This window comes from Epinephelus moara, chromosome 2 (assembly GCF_006386435.1).
Source record: "Epinephelus moara isolate mb chromosome 2, YSFRI_EMoa_1.0, whole genome shotgun sequence".
NCBI classification, from domain to species: Eukaryota; Metazoa; Chordata; class Actinopteri; order Perciformes; family Serranidae; genus Epinephelus; species Epinephelus moara.
In genome coordinates this window covers 20,127,802-20,149,852 of record NC_065507.1, presented here as the reverse complement: position 1 = coordinate 20,149,852, position 22,051 = coordinate 20,127,802, and the positions used below count along the sequence as shown (strand labels likewise).

At 44.4% G+C, this 22,051-nt stretch overlaps 1 protein-coding gene across 1 annotated transcript in view; it reads right to left on the bottom strand.

Moving 5' to 3' along the window:
* The window catches only part of drd2a (dopamine receptor D2a), a 61,126-nt gene extending 45,259 nt beyond the window's left edge, over positions 1-15,867 (bottom strand). The window contains exon 1 of the mRNA XM_050074288.1: positions 15,479-15,867. The gene's annotated coding sequence lies outside the window, so the exon portion shown is untranslated. The remainder of the gene's footprint in view (positions 1-15,478) is intronic.
* Between the last annotated feature and the right edge of the window lie 6,184 nt (positions 15,868-22,051).

Sequence of the window (22,051 nt, the reverse complement as noted above, 5' to 3'; positions counted from 1 at the left end):
AATTACAGTGTCATTATCTTGGCGTTGCAATTATGCCCCTTTTCTCTCTGCGCTCACCATCACAAAATATTTTCTTGTAACATCCGCCTTATGCAAAGGTGCATTCGGTTTGGTTTGGCACCTTCCTAAGATGGAGCAATAAATAGTTAACATATAAAATGGAAAGATGGTGAATGATTCATGAGAAGTATACTGTGGACTGTGTTTTCCTTTCTATATGAAACATAAAAAGGCACTCACAGCGACAGTCTGTTGTGGGCTTAATGGTGCACCAATATCTTTATTTTAAAAAACTACATTAGTTGCACAGTTGCTGTTTGAAATAAAATTTTTGTAATAATAATCATTAATCAAATCTATCTTAGGTAGCATGCATGTGAATCATTTCTCTAATGCCCTTTCATACTTAAACGCCTCAAAACAACATGTATTACTCTCTATTACTCTTTTAAATATAACCTTTATGATATGAAACAGTCCCAATGTTGTGGTTTGTATTTGCTGCTTTTATTTTGATAGTTTGTTCCGGTTGTGTGTGTGTTGTTTGGGTAACTTTACTTTTGCTCCTCTGGAGGCACCCTTCCCCCCTGCTGCGTCGAGGAGTGATTGGACTCACCTGTTTCTGCTTTGCCAATCTTTCTGCTTTGCCAATCAAGCCGCCTACTTTAAGCCTGCTGAGACACTCCTCGACGCCAGAGTATATAGAGAACCTCCGTGGTATCAGCTTGGCTCCCGTTTGGTAACATTGTGAACTTTCTCTTGTGCATTTTGATGAGTTTTTGTAACCGTGTCTCTCCTCCGTCTTTTCCAGTGCCTCCCGTGCCCTCACAGCCCAGCACTCTCTGGACGTCTTTTGTGATTTTTTGAAGGACTCTTGCAATTTTGATTTTTTTGTGGATTCACCCGCCCTTTGTTAAANTGCATTTTGATGAGTTTTTGTAACCGTGTCTCTCCTCCGTCTTTTCCAGTGCCTCCCGTGCCCTCACAGCCCAGTACTCTCTGGACGTCTTTTGTGTTTTTTGAAGGACTGTTGCAATTTTGATTTTTTTGTGGATTCACCCGCCCTTTGTTAAATAAATCATTGTTATAACCGGCTNAGCCCAGCACTCTCTGGACGTCTTTTGTGTTTTTTTTGAAGGACTCTTGCAATTTTGATTTTTTGTGGATTCACCCACCCTTTGTTAAATAAATCATTGTAACCGGCTCCGTTTCCGCTCCTGGGTTCCCTATCTGCACCTCACGTCACAGAATACTCTGGCCAACATGGACCCAGCGGAATCGGATCCCATCAAGGCTGCACTCGCCAGGCAAGGACTTCGGCTCGGACAACATGAGAACATGTTCCAGGGAATCATGGAGACACTCCAGAATCTCAGTGCTCAAGTCACCAACCTCACTGAACAGCTTCGCCTCTCGGACCACAGCGCCACCCCTGAACAGCCCTCTGTGAGTACTGCACCCTCTCCCCCGCCAGCCCCGGTTTCACTGCACCACAGCCCTCACAAGGAGCCCTATGTCCCTTCCCCCGAACCTTACGCCGGAGAGATTGGGGGGGCCAGTGGTTTTGTGTTACGTTGTTCTTTAGTGTTTGACCAGCAGCCCCTTAGTTACCCCACAGATAGAGCTAAAATCGCCTACACTGTTAACTTACTCCGGGGTAGAGCTGCTCAGTGGGCTACAGCGTTATGGGAACAGGAATCCCCCATCCTATCCTCCTTTGACAATTTCACTGGTGAACTTTGTAGAATTTTTGACCACCCCCGGCAGGGACAGGAAGCAGCTAAGCGTTTGTTCTCTCTTGTTCAGGGTTCTAGATCAGTGGCTGACTTCTCCATCGATTTTAGGATCGCAGCTTCAGAGAGTGGGTGGGGTGAGCTAGAATTAAAGGGGGTTTTCCTAAGAGGGCTTTCCAGTGAGCTCAAAGATGAGCTAGCTTCCCGAGACGAGCCTGACTCCTTAGAGTCGTTGATTTCTTTAGCCATCCGTATAGATAACAGACTCAGGGAGAGGCGTCAGGAGAAGATGCAAACCAGCTCCACCAGAGGTAGAGAGTTAGCGCCACCTGTAGTTCTGTCAGCTTCCCCCGGCCCTCCCTCTCCACCTCAAGCTCATGCCACTCCCAACGCTTCCCCTGTTGAGCCCATGCAGCTGGGAAGGGCCCGGCTACACCCCAGCGAACGTCAGCGCCGATTCAACCTGCGACTGTGCATCTACTGTGGCCAGGCGGGGCACTTCCTGGCTTCCTGTCCCCAGACGCCAAAAGGGCAGACTCGCCAGTGAACGAGAGCGCACTGGTGAGTCAGACTTCCCCTACCCCAAGCTCTCCCGCACGTATCACTGTCCCTTCTTGTCTGCTCTGGGGTCGGGAGTCGCTGCCGTTAAAGGTGCTGATCGACTCTGGGGCTGATGAGAGTTTCATCCATGACGAATTGGCCACTCAGCTCAACCTTCCCCTAGAGCCCTTGTCCACCCCTAGAAATGTCACCGCCCTTGATGGTAGGTTAATTGCTCAGGTAAAGTTCCGCACTGTCCCTGTCACCCTCATCATCTCTGGTAACCACCGTGAGGACATTCAGTTGCTCGTCATTCCTTCCCCCCATGTTCCCCTGGTCCTAGGTTTCCCCTGGTTACTACTCCATAATCCCCAGATTGATTGGAAAGCCTCCAGTATAACCAATTGGAGTCCCCATTGTCACTCCCACTGCCTGCGTTCGGCCAATCCCTTCTCTCCTCGGCCCCCTGTGACGACTCCTACCCCTCCGGATCTCACCTCTGTGCCCCCAGAGTATCACGATCTAGCCCCCGTGTTCAGTAAGGAGTTGGCTCTCTCCCTTCCCCCTCATCGGCCCTACGACTGCTCCATCGACCTCCTCCCTGGCGCTCCCCTTCCCTCCAGTCGACTGTACAACCTGTCACGCCCAGAGAGGGAGGCTATGGAGGCGTACATCCAGGACTCGTTGGCTTCTGGACTCATTCGGCCCTCCTCCTCTCCGTTGGGGGCGGGGTTTTTCTTCGTCAAGAAGAAAGACGCCTCTCTACGCCCCTGCATTGATTTCCGTGGCCTCAATGATATCACCGTAAAAAATAAGTACTCTCTCCCTCTCATTGACCCCTCCTTCGAGCCCCTTTGTTCCGCCACCGTCTTTACCAAGTTGGATCTGCGGAACGCCTACCACCTCATCAGGATCAAGGAGGGAGATGAGTGGAAAACCGCCTTCAACACACCTCTCGGACACTTCGAGTACCAGGTCATGCCTTTTGGTCTCACCAATGCCCCCGCAGTTTTCCAGGCCCTAATTAATGACGTGCTGAGAGACATGCTGAACCGCTTCGTTTTTGTCTACCTCGATGACATCCTGATTTTTTCCCGCACCCTCGAGGAGCACAGACAGCATGTCCGACTCGTCCTCCAGAGGCTTCTGGAGAACAAGTTGTACGTCAAACCCGAGAAATGTGAGTTCCACTCCGCCTCAGTTGGGTTCCTCGGTTACATCATAGCCAGGGGCCAGCTACAACCTGACCCGGCCAAGATCCAAGCAGTCACCGACTGGCCAACCCCCTCGACCCGCAAAGAGCTCCAGAGATTCCTCGGGTTTGCAAATTTTTACAGGAGGTTCATTCGAGACTACAGCAAGGTGGCCATCCCTCTAACCAGACTCACGTCCCAGAGCTCCCCTTTCCGTTGGTCCCCTGAGGCCCAGCAGGCCTTCACCCGTCTCAAGGAGCTCTTCACATCCGCCCCAGTCCTTAAACACCCTGACCCCGCCTTACAGTTTGTGGTCGAGGTGGATGCTTCGGATTCTGGAGCTGGAGCGGTGCTTTCCCAGAGAGACCCCCAAACCAACAAGCTGCACCCCTGCGCCTTTTTTTCTCGCCGCCTGTCCCCCGCTGAACGTAACTACGACGTGGGGAATAGAGAGTTGCTGGCTGTGGTTTGGGCTCTACAGGAGTGGAGGCACTGGCTGGAGGGCACGACGGTTCCGTTTTTGATTTGGACCGACCACAAGAACCTCGCTTATCTACGCTCCGCCAAGAGGCTAAACCCCCACCAGGCCCGGTGGGCACTGTTTTTGAGTCGCTTCAACAAACTGGGGTCCTCGGTCCGACGCCACGTCGAGAGGAATCCCGTGAAGCCTGAAGACATGGTTCTCTAGTAGATGGGCAGTCTCGAGGGCAGAAGGCAGTTTAGGGAGTGGCACATAATGATTTTTTTGTGGATTCACCCGCCCTTTGTTAAATAAATCATTGTTATAACCGGCTCCGTTTCCGCTCCTGGGTTCCCTTTCTGCACCTCACGTCACACCCAATTCCTTTCCAAAATTACCTGGTTAGGTTTATGCTGCGCCCAGATGGAAACAGGCAGACGGTAGATGGCAAAGTGGATATAATTTTAATGGACGAGAACAGGAAGGTAAAATTAGGTGAGGCCAGGAAAGAATACTGGCGACAGTAACCGTTAACAGCACTGTTGTCCAAGTTGAAATATTTTAACTTTTAACCATCCTCTAGGACAGAATTTACAACTCGGTGGTACGTAGCTCTCGCAAGAAGAAGACTTGGATGACCTGGATAATTACTGGACATTACTGGAATACTCATTTCATTAATTCATTTGACCGCTTATCCTGTTGGGGGTGGTGGGGGGGCTGGAGCCTATCCCAGCTGGCACTGGGCGAGAGACGGGGTACACCCTGGACAGGTCACCAGACTATCACAGGGCTGACACATAGAGACAAACATTCACACTCACATTCAAAACTACGGGCAATTTAGAGTCAACAATTAACTTGCATGTCTTTGGACTGTGGGAGGAAGCCAGAGAACTCCGAGAAAACCCATGCTGACACGGGAAGAACATGCAAACTCCACACAAACTCCTGGTTTTCGAACCCCCCCAATAATGTAAAGTATGTCATGTAACATTTGTCAAATGCAATATGTCAATTATGTCACTGATGTAGCATGCTACACATGCTAGCATATTAGGCTATGTTGTTATCAAAAGAAGTCAACGCTGACTTTGGGACATGAGCACCGGTCTCCTGTGTGAAAGTCCTGCATTCGCTTGACTCGTCCACTTAACCTTCCACCCACCCTACAGGTGCTTCTTCAATATTTATACAATATGACATGGAATTTGGCACTTTTATGCTGCCCCCGGTCACTTCCTCCTCTGCTCTTGTAATAGTTGTTGTGGCCATAAGAGGGTGCCGTCTTACAACAAACATGGGTCATCATAAGCTGCTTGCGCCATCTACCTATGCGGCCGCTCTTTTAGTGAGAGCGGGTTGCATTTGTCTATATTCAGACAGATGAGGAAAAAGAAGAAGACACAGCAGTTTGTTATGACAGGAACTACCTGACTCAATAACCTGTATCACTGGAAATGGCATTCAGAGTACAAATTTTAACACTGACAAGGGACTTTTTAATGTGGAAATGCTGTCAGAGAGACGTGAAAAAAAATAATATTGGCGATCATCCAAGACGCCTCAAGACGAGTCACGCTGACAGAAAGGATGACGGATTAAAGGGCTAAATAAAAGGCATTGATGCGTCCTCCGCAAAGACAAAAGCCCCCAGGGTACAAATTCCATGCATCAATGTTATTGATACAGTAAGACATAAAGGTTATAGTAGTGGTAATTCCAGCCATTACCTACTCAAATCAAACCAGAAGGGTAAGAATGGTAGAGCATCCGCCCACTGGAAGAAGAGGAGAGGGAGGTTGGTAACAAGCCTCCATCGACCTCATTAGGTTGGAGGGAAGCTCCGACCTAACAACCGGTCTTGTCTCTTGTGAGGCTGCATACTTCACACACACACACACACACACACACACACACACACACACACACACACACACACACACACACACACTGGCTGCTTTTCCATTACAAGCCAAGAAACACACAGACCCACACGGAGGAATGGATGCAGGTGTATGCACACACAGCCATCCACACACAACAACCTGATACACACTGCCTGCTCAACAGAGGCTTGTAAGCCCCAGGTAAATCAAATGCTATCGTAGGCTCCACTGTACCCGTCTGCAACAACTGCTGTTCGTAAAAAAAGGTGACGGAAGTAAAACTGGGTTTTTCCTGTCTGATCCATGTCTGAGCTTGCTGTACAGTCATATCAGTGAGTTTATAATCCTGTATATTCCCACACTGACCTGGATGGTGCTGATGGCATGAAGCAGGCAGATTATTTTCACTCATAGATCAATACCAAAGGAATGGAAACTGTGATACCTGTGTCTTCCTTTAATTAAATTCTTCTTTCTCTGTGTTTGGCACAGAAAAACAGTCTGTTTTAACTTATTTACTGCTAAATTGTGATCACACTACAGTATTATTATCACCCACTGTCAAAGAAGACATCTGTCACATGACACAACTTCCCAGCTCTCAGGCTCTCAGTCGCTAGGTGAAATTGTTGCGTAATGTGGTTGCTTTTCTTGTCTTTTAATGAAACTGTGGCCAGCTGAAGCAGAGCCGCCTGCTTTAATTAATTGTGGCCATACAGGGCTGCATTCAAAGGGAGAGGAACGGGGTATGACCCGCATTAATTTCAGTGATTAGTGAGCTATTATTTGTGGCAGCATGCAATAACGCCTAAATTGTGCTGGTAATTCATTTTACATTGTGTAAAAATATTCTCCCTTCCATGAAAGTACAAAAGTTCTCATCAGTGCCTGCATCAGTATCACCATTTTGCACCCTGTTAGCATGCCACAAGCTAAAAAGACTGATGGACATATACAGCATCAGTCCTTTTCTATGTGAAAACGAAATTTGGAGGAGAATGCTAGTATGTGTCAGACCTCCTGCCTACGATGTAACCCAACTTGGTAAAATCAGATACTGAGCAGCTGCTTCCACCAGCTCTGCAACCAGAAATCCAACAGACCACAGTTGATGCAACAAGTGAGTCTGCAAAAAGGTCACACGGCCAGATGGATTGTTAGTGACAACAGAAACTGCAATGTTGTTTCCTGGATGTCACTTTTACCAGTGATTTGAAAAAGATAATTTTTTTTTCTTCTGTTGCCTTTAGGCTGTTCTGTCATCACTGAAAAGTGTGCAAGAGAGGAAAACCTATCAAAAGTACCAAAAAGGCAAAATTCAATTGCTAAAGTTTTAGTTGTTGATCCAATATAAAAGAAATCAATCACTACAAAATAGCAGGTGGTCGTTTTGCCGGGTCTATTATGTGGCCGCTTCCTCTAAAATGCTCAAGTGATTGGTGTTAAATTGATTAATGGGACTGGCCCTGCTGTGGTTCAGAAGTAGAGCGGGTCGTCCACTCATTGGAACATCCATGGTTCCATCTTTGGCTCCTCCAGTATTCATGTCAAAGAATCCTTGCAAGATATTGAACCCCAAATTTCTCCCGATGGCTGTTCCATTGGTGTTCGAGAGTGTGCGAATGGTCACTGAGCAGGTGGCACCATATATGGCAGCCTCGGCCACCAGTGTGTGACTGTGTATGTGAATGGGTGAATGTGACACGTAGGGCTCTAGTTTCCCGGCGCAGCGCAGGGTTGCGAACCCCATGCAGAGCTAGTTTCAAGCAGCGCAACCCGAGACGCGCTCAGTTTGGTAGTTTGGCAGACCGAGGTGCACTGAGATGGGTGCAGCGGCGCACCGGGGGGGGGTGCCAAAAGGCTTTGCCGAAGGTGCGCTAAAAGCTTGCCAGCTGAAACCAGGTCTACTGTCAACGCAGGCGGAGTGCAGCCGGTCTAAGCCGAAGTTTGGCTGACCAGCGGACAGTGCGCACACATCACCAAAACCTCACAGGCAGGTTTCCAGAATATCAGGCACATTAACAATGCAATAAATACCCAAAAAAACACTATTCAATGCAACTATCTGCAATCAGCACATAAATGTATCTCTATATCGACTGTCCCGTCACATCTGATGTCAGATCAAAGGGGATTGGCACCGTTTGGCACGTTTGGCACGCGTAATGGAAACCCAACCTGATTTGATTAACACAGCTGCAAACTAATAAGTTCACATCCCTCTCAGCCAACCACAAACAGACACAGCATCAGATAGAGAGTATATATTCAGCAACTGTCATTTTAGAAAAGTCAAAAACAAAGAAACAGAGTGAGACTGCGAGAGAGAAAGAGAGAGCGCGTGCGCACATGAGAGAAACGCAACATTGATTTACAATTGTGGTGACCTCCTCCCAGGCTACCTTTGCATCATCAGCCCGTGGAGGTCTGCTCGCNGTCATCTTAGAAAAGTCAAAAGAAAAGAAACAGAGTGAGACTGCGAGAGAGAAAGAGAGAGCGCTCACGCACGAGAGAAACGCAACATTGATTTACAATTGTGGTGACCTCCTCCCAGGCTACCTTTGCATCATCAGCCCGTGGAGGTCTGCTCGCAGTTCCGTATATTCGGACACTGCGAGCTTGGACCTCCCGGACGAAAACATCAGTTTCCTCCTGGGAGAAGTTTGGCCGTCTGACGCTGCTGCTCTCTTCCGCCATGGCGAATTGAGTAAACTCTCATTATGCCTTCGCGCGGCGCATTTAAGGGCGAGGAGAGGAGCTCATGTGATTGGTGTGATGTGTGTAAAACCCACTCCATGCCTTCTCTCCTCCCTCTTTCCGACTTGTGCAGGTAGGAGGGACGGAGATTGTTTTGGTGTGAGTTGCCAAGTATTGGAGATTTCGGCTGCAGAGATGTGTTCTCTTGAATGTAATGGAACTAGATGGCCCTTGGCTTGTGGTGCTCACAGTGCCAAAAATATATTTGAAAAACTCAAAAGTAATGTCTCTTGCTGTGAGCAGTTTCATGTGGGAACTATTTTCTCTCTACTACACCCACGAACCGAATCACTGTACAGAAGGATGTATCTTTCTACTGCTAGCTCACATATCACCACTTAGCTAGCTAACATTAAAGCTCAGCCAAGGAGGACATCTTTAATATTTAATCTTCAGCTGTCACAAGAATGAGCCTCTCGCCCACGGATAGGTGCAAGCTTCCTTCTGTGCGGAGATATGCTTGGTAAGTGTAGTTCGGTAGAACGAAAATAGTTCCTTTACGAATTGCTCATAACATGGTGCTTAATGGCCTCCTTTGCCACCCACTATTTTCCTTATTTTCTCTGCTGTTTCATTTCGTCCTCAACAGGTAGCGTTCACTTAGCAATATAGGGACATGGCTGGAAAGCCAGAAAGCCAATACAATGAGCTTAAAGTGGCTGCAAGCATAGTGGAACTGCAGGGTTGGTTATTACCTCTGGGTGAAAGTCTTGCATTCGTTTGACACATCCACTTAACCTTCCGCCCACCCTACAGGTGCTTCTTTAACATTTATACAATATGACATGGAATTTGGCGCTTTTATGCTGCGTCAGGTCACTTCCTCCTCTGCTCTTGTAATAGTTGTTGTGGCCATAGGAGGGTGCCGTCTTTACAAGTTGTTCACGACATGGTGCTTAAAGGCCTCCTTTACCACCTACTATTTTCCTTATTTTCTCTGCTGTTTCATTTCATCCTCAACAGGTAGCGTTCACTTAGCAATATAGGGACATGGCCAGAAAGCCAGAAAGCTAATACAATGAGCTTAAAGTGGCTGCAAGCATAGTGGAACCGCAGGGTTGGTTATTACCTCTGCATGACGAGGAGCCATTTACATAACTGTAATTAATTTCAAATGTAAAAAAAGTATCGATTAATGAGGCTTTAAATTTCTTACTTTGGAATTTCAAACTCCAGTGCTTTTCTCTGACCTTGGTAAAATAAGTAATTTTTTACACACTACTGTACTGTGCTTCGTAGCATGCAAACATTGTGAGCACAGCATTCAAATACAAGTCAAAATATTATAAAAACAGAAATGACGAATCATACTGTTAATTATCACTCACTTGTTTCATGTGCTTGAAACCTCGCTGCGATTATTTCAAAGCTGTGGTTTCTGTAGGCTTTGTTATTTTCAGAGATTAGCAGTTGAGCCTTTGATTGGACGATCATTTATCAAAGCTGAGACCAAAAGGTCATACAGACAGGAGGATCTATGCTTTGTTCACCAAACAAAAGTCCCCCAGACCCTTGAGGAAAATGTCAAGGCAGCTACTACTGAACGGCTGTTTAGAACAACCCCACCTTTCAGTTGGCGCTTGACACAAGAGGTTGGAAAAAAACAAAAATTGTTCAAGGTGACGCATGAGTCGTGTCATGTCAAGCTTCAATCTGACACATCGCCCCACTTCATTTCTCCTCCACCTTTTAATTCATGGCCTTTAAAATGCTGAGATTCAGCGCTAAAGGAAGAGAGAAAGCGGGGCAAATAATTTTTCTTTCAACACCTTGAGGGTACGTGTGTGTCAGGCACCATCTGCTGGAGTTGGAATGATCTGAGAGTAGTGCTACTAATTTAATGTCTACAGGGATACACTCTTGAACGGACCCAACATTCTTGTTTCAGCATACCAAACACATTACACATCAAGATAATTGGGAAGCAATTTCTTTCTCCGGGGAGATCCTCTTCATTCTCTCTTCTTTTGCAATTAATCCTTATTTCTTTCCCTCTCTCTTCTAATAGTCACCCTGTCAATCTCTGCATATTGTGTGTCATCCGATTGGTCCAGATTGTTCACAGGAACATTCAAAAGATCTCCCCGTGGGCCTAGAAGTAGTTTTTAAACCATTTAGCTCTGATATATTATCAAGCTCTACAGGAGTCACAGCCAATTACGACATCCCCTGTCCAGTTTCGTTCATCATGTGTCTGTACGCAATGCACGTGTGCAGCCATGCATACATATGTGGCCGCAGGAGAGAGTGCCTGATAGCCTCTGATAATGCAGCGTAACTGTAGCTGAAGCACCTTCACACCTCTCAGGGGATATGTTGTATGTGTGTGACTGGCTCCACAGCCGATCAGTGAGATAGAGAGTCATGGAAAGGTTTCGCTGTTCTTCCTACACACCCTGAGTTTTGACTGCCTGTTGCTCACGCCTGCAAAGACCAATGGGCTGCTTTTTTTTTTCTTTTTTAATTAAAAATGTGTGATGGTGCAGCATCAAGCAGAGCGTTAGGTGTGTACAAGTTATTTCAGTCTGCTTTTTAACAACAAGGCAGTCTTTTTAGCAACTTTGCGTATTCCCATGTGCACGTATTCTAAATATAAAGATGGATTTGTGAAGTTGTTAGTGATTCTCAAGGCAAAGAATTCAGCAATGTGTGTGTTCGACTCACAATGTAGACACTCAAAAAAAAAAGTGTGACAGCAAATATGATTAGTGTTAAAAATGAATCTTCAGTGAAACACAATAAACAGAGCCTACTCACTGCAACAAAATACTACCCCCACATGCTCATTTAGGGTTATTACTCCAGCGTAATGCACCACATTGCCTATATACACCATTAAGATCAATATATATATCATGGACACACCATTAATGGACAGACCGACCAACCTGCCATCATAACTTTCTCAGCACATAACAGTAACATGGAGCATAACCAGATCCTGATGGATCTCCTATTGGCTTTAGGACCCTAATTGGCTCCTCTATCCTTTCAGTGATGGTGCTGGTCCCTAGAGTGTTGATGTATTTGACATGCTGGGGAATGGGTTTCAGCAAAGAGAATGTAGGCCAGTTGGATACGTTCGCGGAGATCCAATACAATTAAATGATTTACTTGTCAAAACACAATGGGGCTGCTGAGCCACGTGACCACCGTACAGATACTGTAAGACACACAGGAGTAGCGGCAGATGTTGTAGAGCTACATGTGCCTTATGCAATATTACTGAGGTATACAATGATTCCCCTGCTCTATGTTATGTGTATGTTTGGACCAAACATCTACTTATCAACTCCAGACAGTACAAAGCTCAGCTGTCAGGTTTTTAACAAGAACCAAGAGACGTGATCACATAATTTCTATTCTAGCGTCTTTACACATGGCTCACAGTGGGGTTTTTTTTCAGATTGCATTTTAAAATTTCCCCCCGCTGTATCTCTGACCTCTCAGTAACATATACACCAGTATGTACTTTGAGATTTTTTCTATTCCAGGGGCTCGGCTGAAAACTAAAGGGGACAGAGCGTTTGCAGTCACGGCCCCGAAGGCTTCGGAATAATCCGCCCAAGGAAATAAGGTCGGCTGAGTCAGTGATCTCCATTAAGTCCCTCCTTGAAACGTACTTTTATCAGAGGTCCTTTTCTGCCTTTACTGGAGTATTAATTTCCTTTTAACTGTCTTTTGTTGCCTTAAAAGAAATGTCTTCTTTTACCACCCTTGCCCTTTCCTACACTGTATTGGGTTTTCAGCCCAGTCGCTAGATAGAAACGTTGGTATTATACGAATCTGCAGACCATGAATGGATGACATGCGCACAATTCATATGTACTAACATGTCTAAAGTGATGGCTGCCAACTGTTTGAGACCAACAAATTTTATTTGCTGCAGTGGCTTTAATGCGCCAAACATGGGAGTTTTGTAGTGTTGCGTCAGTACAGTGTTATAGTGCCAAGAAAAGCTGTTGTTTTCTTTACAGAGACATCGCTGCTTTCCCTGCCAGGATCTAGACCCTAAACAGAGTATTTTAAGCTAAAACATTGTTTCCTAACCATGACCAAGTAGATTTTGTGCCTCAAAAACTGAGTTAACCGTTACATTTCAGCGAATCATTCAACACTACATAATAACATGCAAATGTAACGTATCCGTGCTTTGCAGAAACATTCAACACAAAGGTTTTTTTCTGGCATGTGGGTTTTGGCGTCTATACAGTGATTTGTTATTGTAAATCTGTTTTCTTTTAAAACCTGATGATTTCAGTACTTGTCTCTTTCATTTTGCTGCCACAAAGAGGATTTTGAAAAGTGCTCTTTAAATACGGATGATGATTATGGTGATTATGATGATTATGATGATGATTATTACTATTATCGTGTGTAAACTGTGTATGCTTAAGCTGTCTGTGATGCGGAGGCCACTCTGAGCTTCTGGGTTGTGCTTTAGGTTCTGCTGAAAAGGTAAACTATTTATATTTCATCTCAGCTCACTTATGTTCCAGACAGAACCACACGCAAAGGTCACTGAAGCTCTTGTGTCTATGTCTTTGCCTTTTTTGCTTGTTTGTTTGTTTGTTTATTCATATCCACTGCTTCTTAACATTCTGGGGCCGCTTGTCTGCTGTAAGAGCCGTGTTATCCATGCATCATGATCAGAAGGTGTTTCTTGGACCTCGACATTTATATGGTTTAACTCTTCTGAAAGCACCGCAAACATCAACGTGTGAATGTGTAATACCCCGCTGTTGCCTCTACAGAGAACAAAATGAAGGATAAAAACAGTTGTGACAGTGCCAATAGTTTGTACATTATGTAACTTTTTGTAACAGCTTGTAAAACTGAACATAATGCCTCAATTTTAACTGATTTAGTATTTTATTCTTATGGTTTCTCCCCAGTCTGGTGCATATGCGATTTCCCTGGAGAACAGCTTTATTCTGGAAAGTGTCTGTTTAATAAATGAGGTTGTAATTTCACAGACTGAATCAAATTTGGTGCCAGAACCCTGTAAACAAATATCGTTGTTTGGGTTCGTAATTGAATTTAATAAGCTCAGGCTGCGACACGGTGTTGTTGTGTTTTTTAATACATGTCATCTCTCTTGGGAGCAGTGTGCTGACTTTAAATGTCACTGTTGACTGACCAGCTGCATCAAGTGATTTGGCTTTAAAAACCTGAACTATTGTGCCTCATCTATGTAAAGACTGTGTACCTCTCTGATGTAAATATCCTTTGGTAAGCCAGTCTCTCACGCTTCACGCTGAGACAAACATCTGTTTTTAAACGGACAGTTGTCTGAAGAATCAAGGAGATGTGATTCTATGAAGCTGTCTGTGTCAAACAGCTGGACTTGACAAGCGCTGCGTCAGGCAGCTCTGGCGATGTTGTTTTCCTCGCAGCGAGGTGTGACAGATCAGAGACAGGAAGATGTAGAATCCATATGGATGAACAATGTGAGTGTCTGGAGACTACCACTGGATAGACAAATGTACACAACATCCTGTCCCAGCAGATATTTTGGTCCTCAGCTAAAGATGCTTTCACTTGGGATTAGGTGTTCACTTCCATCGATTCATTAATTCAGCCCAAATGGGGTTGACATAACCAACTTTCATGTCAAACAAAACCAGGCAGTGTCCGTTTTTAGCGACCACTGATTTGGCTACTGGATGTTACAACCAAGGTTGAGCTATCCAGAGATCCATACCTGCTGACCTACAGCACAGCTCCTGTTCACATGTCAAAGCAGTTCTTATATCATTTAGTTATCAGTTATCATGAAGGGTTTGATCGTGTTTTTGTAGCAGCCAATCACATTTTTCACTTCTTTTCCTTTTATGTCTTCAGTTATTAAAAGCTGGATACATAATCATGATCTCTGCCATATATAATTTGGATAATGGCAACCTAAGCATCATGTTACATAAGGATCCTTGAGAAAAAAAGCACCAGCATCTACTGTAAATTTGCAGTTTTCAAGTTTGGAGGGGCAAAATCTACATATCTCAGTGAAAAACAGTGCAGTGGCATTAGGCTATAAATACAGGCGAAACGAATAAACGAATTATAAAAATGTCACTGTAAACTCAGTGACAGTATCGCAGACACGCTGTTAGCACACACAGGTTAATTAGGAAAGCTGCATATAAACCACTCCGTTCTTTCACCTCATTTATACCGCCTGCTGTTGTTAACTTGTTAAAGCAGCTCAGTGAGGGTTGATAGGATACAGGACGGGATGTGCAGCCAGAGCAGCTCCGTCACCTGCCCTGCGAAGCGCTGTGTCGAGGACGCGCTGCCTCTGGAGAACCCAGCACTAATTACAAACTGGAAGGCACAAACAGATCTGAAATCAGCGCTCTGTGGGTTGGAAAAAGGACATCTTGACACAGGCACGCTGCCACATCTCAAGAATTAAAACTGCATCCCACTTAGAGCACTTTTCCTGGGTTGAATTAAGGCAAATGTTTGCTTCCAGTTGTTTTACACCAAAGGCCATCCCAGATCAATATTGTCAACAGTCGACCTGCTATACAAATAAATCACCCTTATAATGTATAGCTGTGTGTGTGTGACGCGCTCACACTCACTCATTCACAGAAACGGATTCAAAGTGTCCGTTTGGTAAAGGAGAAATAATGTGCGCCAGGGTCTGGCAATCGAAAATTCACCTTGAAAGTTAATATCTCTTGAATCACACCCAATAAATCACTTTATATCACCGAGTCTCTCATTAGGTAAGCTGGACTGAACCACGAATCCCTGCTGGATATAAATGCTTTACATATATGGCAAAGGGCAATATTTAGTGATACAGAATGATCGAGGCAATAGGTTATCTTGGTTTTTTGTTTTTTGTTTTTTTTTGCCAAGTTTGACACATCGCACAGAAAAAAATAATTGTCTTACCTTCACGCCATAAGTTTGACTGAATCTTTGTTTTTACAGGCACCGGCTGTTAAATCCAAGAGCATCCACAGTTAGCTCCGACGGTATCCTTCATTTGCTGTGCACATTGTTTACTCTTTATAATTAAACCGAGTCGGCGCAGCGGCTCGGGTGCGTGACATTAGTACAGGCTGCACTGATGAAAGCCAAAAAATACATACAAATAAAAACCAAACCAAACTGCTGTAAATCATTAACTGTTTCCCGGCTGTTTCAAGGAAAGATTTTCCTCCGTTTCGGTCTTCAGAGAAGTGAAGCAGAGGTTGAAACTGTACGGTGTCCGTCTGGTGTCCAGGAGCTTTACGCACGGAGTTACCTTCGCTACTGAGGGAGGCAGGAGACGCGGCGACTGTAAAGAAGTGTGGAAAATCTAGGCGGGGTTACATTTGTTTAAACCCTGGCAGGGACGTATATTTCCTTTACTGTCGCTGGCATTAGGGAGACCTTACATCACTTAATGTTTTCCTCACATGTTCCCTGCTGCACTCTTCACTTTGCGCCACGATCTGCGCTTTTTAGTAATAAGTGATGGAGAAAAAAAACTAGAAACGTGGAAATAAAGTGTTTCATCCTCTGATGTAAGAATAGATGAGATCTGAATGAGAAATAGTTCGCTTATAAGTGAGCACTCATTTATGTTGGAGCATGTGATTGACTTAGTGCATTAGTGCTAGACGTGGAAAATGGTAATGGGGTGGGAAATTAAAGAAATTGGTGAACTGTGACGATCATTTGGACCCATATTAGCATCTCTCTCTCTCTCTCTTAGAAAAACATTATTATCATTGTGCTCATAATGATTATTGTTATAATAATATATCAATAAACACGTGTTTTTTTTAATCCATTAACACCCTCCCTCTTTTTTCATTCAATACCTGACATCTCAGTTCTCAGAGCTCTGCTTGCTTCCAGTCTCGCCATGCAATCAGGAGCCAGTTTGCTCATGGGAAGCTTTATGAATACAAACTAGCAGGAAGGATAGAAAACCAGTAGCATTCTGTGCCCCGAGGACAATCATTGAGAAACTGTGTAACAAGTTCCTCATAACATCCTTGGGATTTACTTCGTCCTATAGATCTGAGGTACATGGAGCACATTCAGATCACCTGCAGCAGTCTGTGCATATAAAGACGGGTACGAACCAGAGGAAAAGTAGGTTGATTATGAACTTAACAGCCTTGCATCAGGACCCACTCTTGACTTTGCTGCCTTAAAATAGGTGGTCTGAGTGTCAATATGATTGCTTTCGAGTAAATTTTTAATTTTAATTTAATTTCATATACTTTATTAATCCCCGAGGGGAAATTCAATTTTACACTCTGTTGTCAATTACACACAGGTCCGAACACACACATGCACAAACTGGACCTATACATGCACTAAATGGAGAGATGTCAGAGTGGGCTGCCCATGACAGGCGCTCCGAGCAGTTGGGGGGTTCGGTGCCTTGCTCAGGGGCACCTCGGCAGTGCCCAGGAGGTGAACTGGCACCTCTCCAGCTACCAGTCCACGCTCCACATTTTTTGGTCCGGACGGGGACTTGACCAGGCGACCCTCCGGTTCCCAACCCAAGTCCCTACGGACTGAGCTACTGCCGCCCCAAAAAAAACCCCTGGTGTTTGTGAATGGATGAAAGAACATATGACACAGATTTTTTTTTGTATGAAATGTGTCAGAAATAGTAATAGCATTTTCAAGTGGTACACAAATTTCTCACATGTTGTATAGCGTTGGGTTTCTCTGTTGGTGGTTGTGTCTGCTGCATCCTCCTGGAAAGTGGTGTGGTTACAGTAACCAACGGATGGCTTTTTGGTATATTCTTGCCTGTGTGATCAGCATTTGTTGGACTGTCAAGTGGTTTTACATCACCTTGTTGTTCTCCCTCACACAAGTGAAAGTTAAATGTGCTCTATGTGACCTTCAGAACATGAATAATGCAGCAAACCACTATGCTAAGTTCCAGCGGAGTAATGGTGTCCTGAGCAGCGAACGAAGTCAGTTCCCTGTTAATCCCTGTGTCTATGGGTATCCCACTGGCTAGGTAATTGCCACCACTCTGCATTGAACTCATATGCTGGTCACCACATAGTGCCAATCATCTGGTTCCTCCCCAAGTTAATGCCATCAGCTCTGTCAGCACTGTTGCCGTTGGTAGGGCTGTTCTGTTGGCATTGTTAGCTGCTGGCTCAGCACCCTCCATGTTGAGAACCGTGTGCAGGCAATCCCGGCTCAAACTCTGACTGTGCTCTGAATGTCATATACGGTTCCTTTAACTACGGATTTTTATTTAAAAGGGACAGTGTCTAGGATTTAGTGGCATCTTGTGGTGAGGATTGCAGATTGCAACCAGCTGAAACTTCTCCCATGTGCCAAGCATGAGCTCCCGCTCAGCATGTTCATGTTCATCGTTCAGGTGGTTTTAATTATCCACAAACGTCTCTTCCTCTGCAAAACAAATGGGCTAGGTGATTTAAACTGGCAATAACACTGAATGCAGCAGTTTCACATTAATGTCACACTGTTGGGGTGCAACTACGGTGATTATGATTTTTATTTTCAGGTGATTATATATACTAAAGAAAACTACTTATTATGCTATCCCTTTCTGTTAATATATCCCCATAAATCCTACACACTGGACCCTTAAAGCACAACCTGTCTAATATATGGTAACACAACACAGCATAATCAATAGAGCATCTTGTTCTCATTACCAGAAGACAAAAAGAGAGCCATCACTGAACAGTTGTGTATTGTCAGGACCTCTCAGTGCAATTGGCCGACCCTTTTACCTTTAAACTGTGTCCATATGACACTGACACACAATAGTGGTCAAAGACTGCCGGCACAGAATTAAATCTAACCACTCCAGAGTCCAGGTTGAAAAGAAAGGGTGATGGAGCCTTTGCATTGCTGGCGCCTCGGCTCTGTAATGGCCTGCTACTGAGCATCAGATCAGCTGACTCTGTTGCTGCTTTTAAAGCTCGTCTCAGAACATACTTTAACAGAAAGGCTTTTCCCATAGCAGCTGATGGACTACACCACTGTGCTTATGAGTTCTTGGTTTTTACTTCTCCTGGATGCATGTGCCCATAAATGTCAATAAATGTACAAATATGTATATGTATGTCTATGAATATGCATATCTTTCATTGTTTATATTGCTTATGTTTTTGAAACATGTTGTGCTTGCATTGAGAAACTGTTTACACAAATGTTTCAGAAAAAAACTACTTTTACATGAGTAGACTTTAATGCTAATACTTCTCTGGTTTTACAATATGTAATGTGATATATACTTAGCAAAACATGGCATAATGTAGAGATATTACTAGTACACTAGGAATATAAGTTTAATAGGAAATCATCCATCCATCCATCCATTTTCTAACTGCTTATCCTCTTGAGGGTCGCGGGGGGGCTGGAGCCTATCCCAGCTCACATTTGGCGAGAGGCAGGGTACACCCTGGACAGGTCACCAGACCATCGTAGGGCTGACATGTGGAGACAGACAACCATTCACACTCACATTCACGCCTATTGACAATTTAGAGTCAGCAATTAACCTAATCCCCAATCTGCATGTCTTTGGACTGTGGGAGGAAGCCGGAGTGCCCGGAGAGAACCCACGCTGACACAGGGAGAACATGCAAACTCCGCACAGATTGACTCCCACACCCGGGATCGAACCAGGAACCCTCTTGCTGTGAGGCGACAGTGCTAATTACCACACCACCGTGTTGCCGTAATAGGAAATCAATCTTGTCTAAATGTTTAATGGCAAGCTTTAATATCCAGTGAATTACAATGGATCAAATATTTCACAGATTAATGACCTGAGTGTGGAATTTTCTTCTGTGGAAAGCTGCCATCACAAGGAATGGCTTTTCTTACTTTTGCACTCTTGTGAGGACATCTGTTCTTACGCAGATCGCCAAATCACAAGTTCAGACTCTCTCACTGATTCACACACATTACACACACTCAGATGCATACGCCCATACAGTTACACACACAAGCATGCGCAGTCCCCGGGCTTGTTGTGGGAGGCACAAACACATCTAACTGCTGACTGCCATAAGGCAATGTTGCAGTCTGGTGCTGCCTGATATGGCCCCTATTAACTTGGGTTGATGAGTGTATGTTGGCAGAATGCTGAATAAATCACAGCAACTTAGATGACGGTGCACAGTTCATGCCATTTTACACACCGGCTTCACCGTTGTGTCATGCTAATGAAACTTCTCATAATCCACTGAGAATTTCTTTCAGCTGAGAGATCCACAGCATTGCATATAATCTTAATGTCAGGGAGTAAGTTCATTTCAGGATTTGGAATGCATTTTTAGCCTCGTGTTGAACAGGACTTGAAGAGACAGATTGTAGATTCTAGACACATACGCTCTTCTCTCAGCCTGGCCAAGGCACAGAGCCACCACCAGTGAGCGGATGCCGACTTGAGGTGAGCCAGGGAAAGGCACAGACCTGGCAAGAAGGAGGATACTACTGTGACATGAAGGGCTCTCATTCCTTCTTTCACTGACATGAACACATACAGCACACACGCATACTCCAACCATTGACTATGGTCCTGAAAATGAATCATATTTTATGCACCAGCAGTTATTGCTTTAAAGTTCTCCTCCTCATATAAAACATTTATGGTGTTACCACTGGTTAGCACCAAATAAGCTTGTGTGACATCCTCTGCTTGACACTGAAGCTCATTCCCTGGCTGGCACTCACTCTATAACCTGACATACTGTGCTGAATGGGACAAAGGGACAAACTGGCATGGCTGCCAGTTTGGAAGATGATGTTGACAGCAGAGGCACCAGAGAGAGGAGTTAAGGAGAGATACGGTAGAGTGAGAAAGAGATGAAGACTAGGAAGAGATATCTGGATACGAGAGGTGCACTAGCAGCTGCCTTTCCTCCAGGGAGAGGGGTAATTTAAGGATAAGCCTGGCGATCTCCTATGCTTTTGTTATTGTAAGCACATCCCCATTAAAAAAGCCCAAACCAACAATGAATTTACCCTCATAACAAGTATTGTGTAGCCAAAGCTCATTCCTTTGTGCCATAGACCTCCAGTGTTGTCGTAAAACTACTAAAAACACATCAGTGAGCCACATTGTTGCAGTGGGCAACATAGTCCTTTTTGAGTAGATGTGGGCACTGTAGTTTATTTCAAGTCTGTTTTACTGAGTAGTGCACAGATTGTGTGGGCTATTAATCTGCAAGTTAAATGTCCCCAATAAAAGCACAGTAAAAACATGTGACATGTGTTGTAGTAAAGTATGCTGCCTTTTCAGCTATGCCAATGGCATGGCTGTGGGGATGGCAGCGTCAGTCAGTTCCTCATTCAGTTAGTCCACAACTTTGGGCCAGACTTAAAATCTCAACCAATGAAGCTTAGAAAAACTTCAGTCAAGAAGACTCTCTTTACACTGTCATTTCATTCACATTTGTCTCTGCTCCAACAATTGGCATCGCCCTAAATTAATCCCACCAGATATTTCCAAGGTCTTCCTAAACTAATCATATCATTGCTGTCAAAGTTTAAAACTGTTCTGCTAATTGCTGCTGTCAGTTGCCCTTGCAGGACGAACAGATATGACCCTTCTCCACCTCCAGTCTTCAGTTCGTCCACTGCTCAGTCCTGCTCCTCATCTCATCATTAATCCCCATCCTTCAACCATCCCTATCCTAACCTCCACCACCAGTGTCTAGTAACCATGGCATCTCTACCCCGTAAATACACTCATCACAATGAGGTCTAATTACCAAATAGCTTTTCACCATTCATCCTATTGTGCATTATGTTCACTCTAACATAAGTCTCAACTATTGGATGGATTGTCATTCATGGCTCCCAGAGGATGACTCATGGTGAGATTGGTGATCCCCTGACTTTTTATTCACTGCCACAAATAGGTAAAACATTTTGTCTATCTAGTGTATCTTGGCATCCACAAAATGGAGTGGGGCAACATTTGCTACAAACATTTAGTTCCCAGATAATGACTTTTTCTCTAAGGCCATCAGCAGGATGCCATTTTTGATTCAGAGTAGAATGTGCAGACAAGTTACGGACAAATTGCCGTTCATTCATTCAATCGCGTGTTCAATGTGTGTGTGTGTGTGTGTGTGTGTGTGTGTGTGTCAGAGAGGAGTATCAATAAAAAAAGTAATTATTTCGGTGTTTATTTATTTTATTCTTCCGTTGTTGTTTTTTTATTAATTAAAATGCGTAATATAGCCAACAATATTATAGACCAAATGTTAATCTAATTATTATTGTAGAATGTATTTAGCAAATCACCACTCTCAACTGGAGACAGCAGCAAAAAAAAAAAAGAAAGGCATTATAAAAAGCCGACGAATAGTGTTAATTAATTGACGTGAGACATTGAAGAGGTTGTCTCCTATAGTCTGTAATTTTTTTTTTTTTTTTTTATCATAACTTCTCGGAAATTAGCCTACTCAAAAGTAGAACATGCTAAAATACAATAATAGGCTAAATAGTATC